This window comes from Phyllostomus discolor, chromosome 1 (assembly GCF_004126475.2).
Source record: "Phyllostomus discolor isolate MPI-MPIP mPhyDis1 chromosome 1, mPhyDis1.pri.v3, whole genome shotgun sequence".
NCBI lineage: Eukaryota > Metazoa > Chordata > Mammalia > Chiroptera > Phyllostomidae > Phyllostomus > Phyllostomus discolor.
The window spans coordinates 43,638,081-43,645,669 of NC_040903.2; positions in this window are offsets into that span (position 1 = coordinate 43,638,081).

The following is a 7,589-nucleotide window of genomic DNA, read 5'->3' on the forward strand; positions in this document are numbered from 1 at the left end:
TTCTATTCTGTTCCACTGATCTATGTGTCTGTTCTTATGCCAATACCATACAGTTTTGATTATAGTGGCCTTGTAATATAGTTTTATATCAGTTATTGTGATCCCTTCTATTTTGTTCTTCTTTCTCAAAATTGCTGTGGCTATTCGGGGTCATTTATGGTTACATATAAATTTTTGAAATGTTTGTTCTATATTTGTGAAATATGTTATTAATATTTTAATAGAGATTGAGTAGAATATATAAATTGCTTTGGGAAATATGGACATTTTAATGATGTTAATTCTTCCAATCCATAAACAAGGTATATGCTTCCATTCATTTGTGTCTTCCTTAATTTCTTTCTTCAGTGCTCTATGGTTTTCTAAGTGCAAGTCTTTTACTTCCTTGATAAGGTTTATCCCTAGATACTTTACTTTTTCTTGTTGATATAACAAATGGGATTTTTTTTCCTGATTTCTGATTCTGATATTTTGTTGTTGGTGTATAAAAATTCCTTCATATTTCTGAATATTGACTTTGAGTCCTGCTGTTTTGCCAAATTCACTTATTAGATGGAGTAGTTTTTCAGTGGAGTCTGAAGGGTTTTCTACATATACTATATGTCATCTGCAAACAATGACAGTTTTGCTTCCTCCTTCCAACTTGTATGCCTTTTATTTCTTTTTCATGTCTGATTGCTGTGGCTAGAACTTCCAATACTATGTTAAATAGAAGTGGTAAAAGTGGACATCCTTGTCTTGTTCCTGATCTTAGTGGGAAAGCTTTTAGTTTTTGTTCATTGAGTATGATGTTGGCTATAGGTTTCTCATATATGGCCTTCATTATGTTGAGGAATGTTCCCTGTACTCCCACTTTGCTGAGTGTTTTTATCATAAATGGGTGCTGTACCTTATCAAATGCTTTTTCCACATCTATTGAAATGATCATGTGATTTTTGTCTTTCCTTTTGTTTATGTATTACATTTATTGATTTGCAAATATTGTACCATCTTTGCATCCCTAGGATGAATTCCACTTGATTATGGTAAATGATCTTTTTAATGCATTGCTGGATGCAGTTTTGTTGAGGATTTTGTTGAGGATTTTAGTGTCTATGTTCATCAGTGATATTGGCCTGTAGTTTTCTTTCCTTGTTTTGTCTTTATCTGGTTTCGGAATTAGGATGATGGTGGCTTCATAAAAAGAGTTTGGGAGTCTTCACTCTTCTTGGTTTTTGGTAATAGTCTGAAAGGATAGGGGTTAGCTCTTTCTTAAATGTTTTGTAAAATTTTCCTGTGAAACCATCTAGTCCACGGCTTTTGTGTGCCAGTAGTTTTTGATTACTGCTTTGATTGTGTCAGCTGTCATCGGTCTGTTCAGGCTTTCTGCTTCTTCTTCATTCAGTTTTGGGAGATGTATTTTTCTAGAAATATGTCCATTTTACTCAGGTTTTCAAATTTAGTTGTTCATCATAATTTCTTACAATACTTTGTATCTCTGCACCATAGCTTTTTTATCCACTCATCTACTGATGGGCACTTGGGCTGTTTCCAGATCTTGGCTATTATAAATAATGCTGAAAAAAGTTTTTAATTGAGAAGATATATTCTTTAATATCTATGTTGTTTTAAAAATATTTACTGTGAGCATATGTTCTTTCTATGATTGGAAAAACTAAGAATAAAATAAATTTTAAAGTCATCTGATGGGCACACAATGCAATATACATGATATATTACATAATTATACATTGGAAACTTACATAATGTTATTAACCAATGTAGCACCAATAAATTTAATTTAAGGTATAAAAAATAAAATAAAATAATCTAAAAAGGGTCTTTTTGTTCATTTACCTATAGTCAAAACAAATCATAGACTCACAAAAGACAAGTATTTCAGTTAAGCTTTTTTTTTTCCAGAAAATCTACTCAACCTTGTACTTTCAATGTTATCCCTCCCTTGTGATTTTCTAAATAATAAGTTCATGGCTGAAATTCAATAAAATGCATTTTCTTATCTTTGACAAAAATACTTCTTTCAGAAGAAATTGAGAAATCCACTAACTGAGCCACCATCAGAGAGCAGGAAGAATAAACACTTCTGTCCCTGAACTGCATTCTTAAGAACTCTAGATTCTCTTTTAATATTTGTCTACCCAGTGCAGAACACAGGTTCCATGTACTATCAATTATCAATTAACATTTTTGACAGTGATAAGAAAAATGATGATGACTATTAAAATATCAGAAAGAAAATTGCAATTATTATTATCTTTACTATTTTACCCCTTTGCTGGATAAGCTCCTCAGCTGCTCAATGAGCTTATTATCCATGACTTCTGGGTGCATATGGAAAATCAGTCTTGGTTTTGGTTCAATAGTAAGGAACTTTAAAAATGTACTTGGACCAGACTGTGGTGTCTGAGAAGGATGAAGTAAACCTATGAGAAGTTTACTTACTACCAATGGTCTGTGTATTATATTTTAGCAGTCATACTGAGTAGTGCATAATTTAGAGTATGAGGACTGTACTGGGTCCAGGTAAGGCAGTCCCAACATTTATTCATGCTACTACATGGAGAATGAGTTTAACATTATGTATGATCATATATGTATAAATCTGGACCTGGAGAGATATGATTAAGCTTCCAAAAGTTTTGTATGATCCTTAGTCACCAATATATTTTCATCTGCACATTCTGCCCCTGCTATGGAGCTCTCAGTGGCCTTAACATTCCATTCAGCTTGACTAAATTTTTGACACATTTTTTCCTGACTATTGGTCCTTGACTTTGAGCATTTACTTTAGAAAACTTAAAATTGCCAAATCTTTTGCTGCCACTTTCAAAAGCAGATAAAATATCTTGCATTATCTTTCCAGTTTTACCACCCAGAGAATGACTTTCCCTAAGACCAAAGAAGCTTACCTTTGAAAAGTAGTTCTCAAGAATGAGTGTCCCTACCTCCAAGTCTCTGTGGGAGGTAGGCAACTACCACTCCCTAACAAGTTTAACTATCTAATGCCAATTAACAAATACAGACGGCCTAAGTGTATTGGCCACCCTTCCCCCATTTTCCTTTTCCACTTTTCCATTAACTCTCATTCTAAGGCTTAAAAACCCTCCCACCTTTTTTCTCAGTGGATTTGAGGTCAAACTCTCTCCCTATTGCAATAGTCTTTAATAAATTCATCTCTGCCTGTTTAACTTGCCTGGTGCAATCTTTCTTTGACAGCAGTCAGGAAGTTTATACATATCTCTCTTAGAGAAAGTTGCTGCTTTCTCTGCTGACTGTTTTGATTGTGCTGACTTCCTCTTGTAAGAAAACTCTGCTCTGCCCTGGCTGAGTGGCTCAGTTTGTTGGAGTGTCATCCTGTACCCCCAAAGGTTGCAGGTTCAGTTTCCTGTCAGGACACCTAGGTTACAGGTTCAATCCTTGGTCAGGGTATGTATGGAAGGTAACCAATGAATATTTCTCTCTCACATCTTTCCCTCTCTCTCTCTTTCTCTCTCTCTCATTCTCTCTCATCTCCCACCCTTTCCTCTCTAAAATCAATAAATGTACCCCCCACTGAGGATTAAAGAAAAAAGAAACACTGCTCAATGTTTACACAATGCTTGTGTTCTTTCTATCAATCCATCCCACATGACATTTGTCAGTATTATTTTTAGGAAATGTAATGTAGGGAAGGCAATATTCAGGAAAATTCCAGTATGTTTAAATTAACTTATATAGTATATATATTACATATTAGAGAGACATAAATTGGATGATGCTTAAAATGTGATTCATTAAAAATATGAAACTCATATTTCAGTCTTTTCTAAAACCTTATCAAACCTCAATTTATGACAAAAATGTATCATACCTAGAAATGCAAAATAGTAAGTTTCAAGTGATAATGTGCTTTATGCTTCTCAAAATGTACTCCACAGAAGAGTACATTTGCATGAAAATAAATTTCCTAAGGAAGTTTGAGGTATGTTAGAGAAAACATATTCATTTATTCTAGGACCTCCGGGAGCTTTGGGCACACAGGGAAGCATTGTGAACCTCCGAGAACCTTACACTGTGTAACTTCTCCCAAACTTATTTAACTATGGATCCCCTTTTTTATGGCACATCCTGTGGAATGAATGATTAACCACTGAAAAAGCAAGGATATTATCATTAGTTCATTGCACATTTTTCAGGGAACTTTTGCAATACTGGGCACCCACCCACAGGAGATTTGGCTCCACATTGAGACATGGAAAAGCAAAATTAAGCAGCCTTCTTAATTTGCTCCTTATGGCTTTTGACTTTCAAAGCAAACATCAATCTCTAGTTGAAAGTCTCTAAACAAATCAGTAATCCTAAAGTATATTTGAGTAACCTACCTTTGTATTTTTTTTCAGTAAATAGTCTGATTGGGGAGTTTAGGGTAACACCTCCACATTATTAGAATTAAAAATAATAGACTAAATTTTTACTCAAGAAGTTCCAGACAATTTGATTTGTAATCAGAAACAATTACAAAATATTGGTAAAAAGATGACTAAATTGTATCTTTAAAAAACTATTGCTCTTCAGCATCCTTTTATTTACAAATAGGCTGGCCAATATTGTTTTCATTTTGCTTTTTTTTTTAGAGCACTTTATTTCTGACTGTTGACAGGAAGGGAACAGGTCTTCAGAGCTTTAGAAAAGCTGTTCACTGCTTCTTGACCTTTCAGCTAAGCTCATACAGAAAAACTGCTCACCCTAATTCTTACAGCTTGACAGATGTGCCCTCTGGTGGCTGCCTGCCTGAAGTGCAGATTCTGATCTTGGTGTTTGGTTTGTTTCTTTTTGCTTCTTTGTTTGCCTACTTGCTCATTTGCCCTGTTATCTACCTATCTATCAAGTGAATAACTGAGTCTCTTTAAAAGGCACAAATCTTTTAAAAAAATCTAAAAATCCAGAGATTAGAAGTGACAGCAAACAGCACACATCATGTTTTAAATTGCTGTGATGCAGGGTATATTTTAATTTCATTCTTTAACTTGCTAACCATATTAGTAATTTACAGTACCACATACAAAGATTACAGAAGAGTGTGGGTATGCTAAAAGAGTATGTATTTCATAGCAAGAGTCTCAAACAAAATAAAATGACATTATCCAATGGGGTTTCAGAAGATCAACTGCCTTGGAAGCAAGGTTCTCTTTTCCAGCGAGAAAGCAGCAGGTTGCAGATCCCCAATCTTCCAAGACAAACAGATCAACCCTAGGAACTACCCGAGGTGAATAGTTTTCCACTTTACCCAGGAACAATGTTGAACAACCATCCTCACATGGTTTCCCTGAACAAACACCACAACTTGGTCAGATAACATCCAAAACAGTCTTCAAAGAACACTTGGATATTTCACTGTTTTTCTTCCTGTTTTTCTGTTTTATGTCAGTGTTGGGCTTATATTAGGAACAGCATTCATTACTCAGAGATTAATTTTATTTCTTCACTGAATTACAAATGTAGAAAGGGAGAAGGGTGTTACCTTCTGAGATGCTGAAGTGTGAGCCTGGAGGAAGCAACATTCCTTCTAGAGAATGAGCTGCTCATTCTTATAACACCTTTGATTATGCAGACAGAGAATTGAAGGCTAATCTGGATAATGGATGTGAGCAAAGAGAGGGCAAAATAGCAAAATTATGCATACTATTGTCAGAAACATCAGAATTTTCTGCTAGTTGTGAAAGAAGACAGGGTAGGGGCCAGAGATCGGTTATCGAAACTGCCCCTGAACCTTCTAATGAGTGTTTGCTCTCTAGTGAGTTTTTAATCATGAGGATATTCAGAAGTCCCCAGTGCAATGGACTGGGGGCTCTGACAGTCTGTCATCCACACACGCTTAGAACACCCACCCCTGCAGTCGAGAACTATAGAACCAATGGTGATGAGGGATGGAGGGAGAGAAGCCCTTCATCTTTTGCGAAGAAGTGAATTATTGTTGCTTAAAACCAGAAGCAAAGGGACCCAATGAACATGCCTTTTCACTGACACCAATCTGCTGTCAGCTTAGCTTTAGGTCTCAGACCCCAAAAAGGGCATAAATATTAAATATTTACTATGCATCAAGCATTGTGATAGATGTTTGTAGCCGTACAAACCTTCAGCTCTATAAGATGAAGGTGAAATGCTTGTTTTATGGATAAAGAATTTAAAGGTTAGTAAAATTCCTTAATTTGTCTGAGGACATCCAGCTGGGAAGTAACAAAGTCAGGATTCAAAATGCAAATATGTTTCTTCCCACTATACAAAGTTATCTCATTCACTCATGCAAAAATATTTATCAAGTGCCCATTACATGCCAGGCAACAAGTCAGCAGTGGAAAAGACAATGTCATCACCTCCATAAAACTTGCATTCCAATCAGGAGAACCACAACATGCAAGTAGACAGCACACAAACAAGGTAATTAGAAGCGGTGGTTAGGACTGTGCAGGAAATAAACAGGGTGATGTGAGAGAGAGTGAGGGAGGACACTTCTCTGGGTACTAGAGTGTTCCAGAAAAGGTCTCTGAGAAGAAAACATTTAAGCCAAGCCCTAAAGGTTGAATAAGAGCCAGTCAGGCCAACAGTTAGGGGCCAAGCACTCAGGCCGATGAAAAAAGCAAGGGCAAAGTCTCTGCCATGTTTGAGGAGAACAGGAGAGAGTCCAGGGTGGTCAGAACATAGTAAACTGCAGGAAGACTGGTACCACAGGAGGTTCACAGGCACCAAATTATTACAGAGTTTTTTTCATTAAAAAATTAAAAATTAAAAAAAAATTTGTAGACCACAGTAATGAGCTTGCATTTCACTCAAAATTCAATGAAAAGCCACTAAAGATTTTAAGCAGGACAAGATATTTTCTGATTGACATTTTATACAGTGGCTGGGTAGAAATTAGAGTGGAAACAAGGGTTTAATGAAAAAGCTACTGCAGTAGTCCCAGCCCAGATAATGGGACCCGGGGGCAGGAGGGAGGGCTAGGAGCCGAGAGATTATAGTCTGGAGGTTACCGCAGCAACTCATGTTAGAGATGATGGTGTCTGAGTCTAGATCAGTGGTTCTTAACTGAGTACAACGTTGCCCCTACAGGAGACATTTAGTAATGTCTGGAGACATTTTTTTTTTTTTTTTACTGTTTTAAAGATTTTATTTATTTATTTTTAGAGAGGGAAGGGAGGAAGATAGAGAGAGAGAGAGAAACATCAATGTGCGGTTGCTGGGGGTTATGGCCTGCAACCCAGGAATGTACCCTGGCTGGGAATTGAACCTGGGACACTTTGGTTCCCAGCCCGCGCTCAATCCACTGAGCTATGCCCGCCAGGGCTTTGGAGACATTTTTTGTTGTCATAATGGACACTACTGACATCTAGTAGGCAGAGGCCAAGGATGTCACTAAACATCCTACAATTCACAGGACTGTCTCCCTGAAAAAAAAAAAAATGATCTAGCCCACAATGTCAATGGTGCTAAGGTTGAAAACCCAGAACCAGGTAAGACTTGGGGGGGGGGGGGGGGCCGTGGACAGAATTGGAGAAAAATTAAGTGGTTAGGATATATTTTAGAATTGTACTACAAATATAATAGCAAAATGA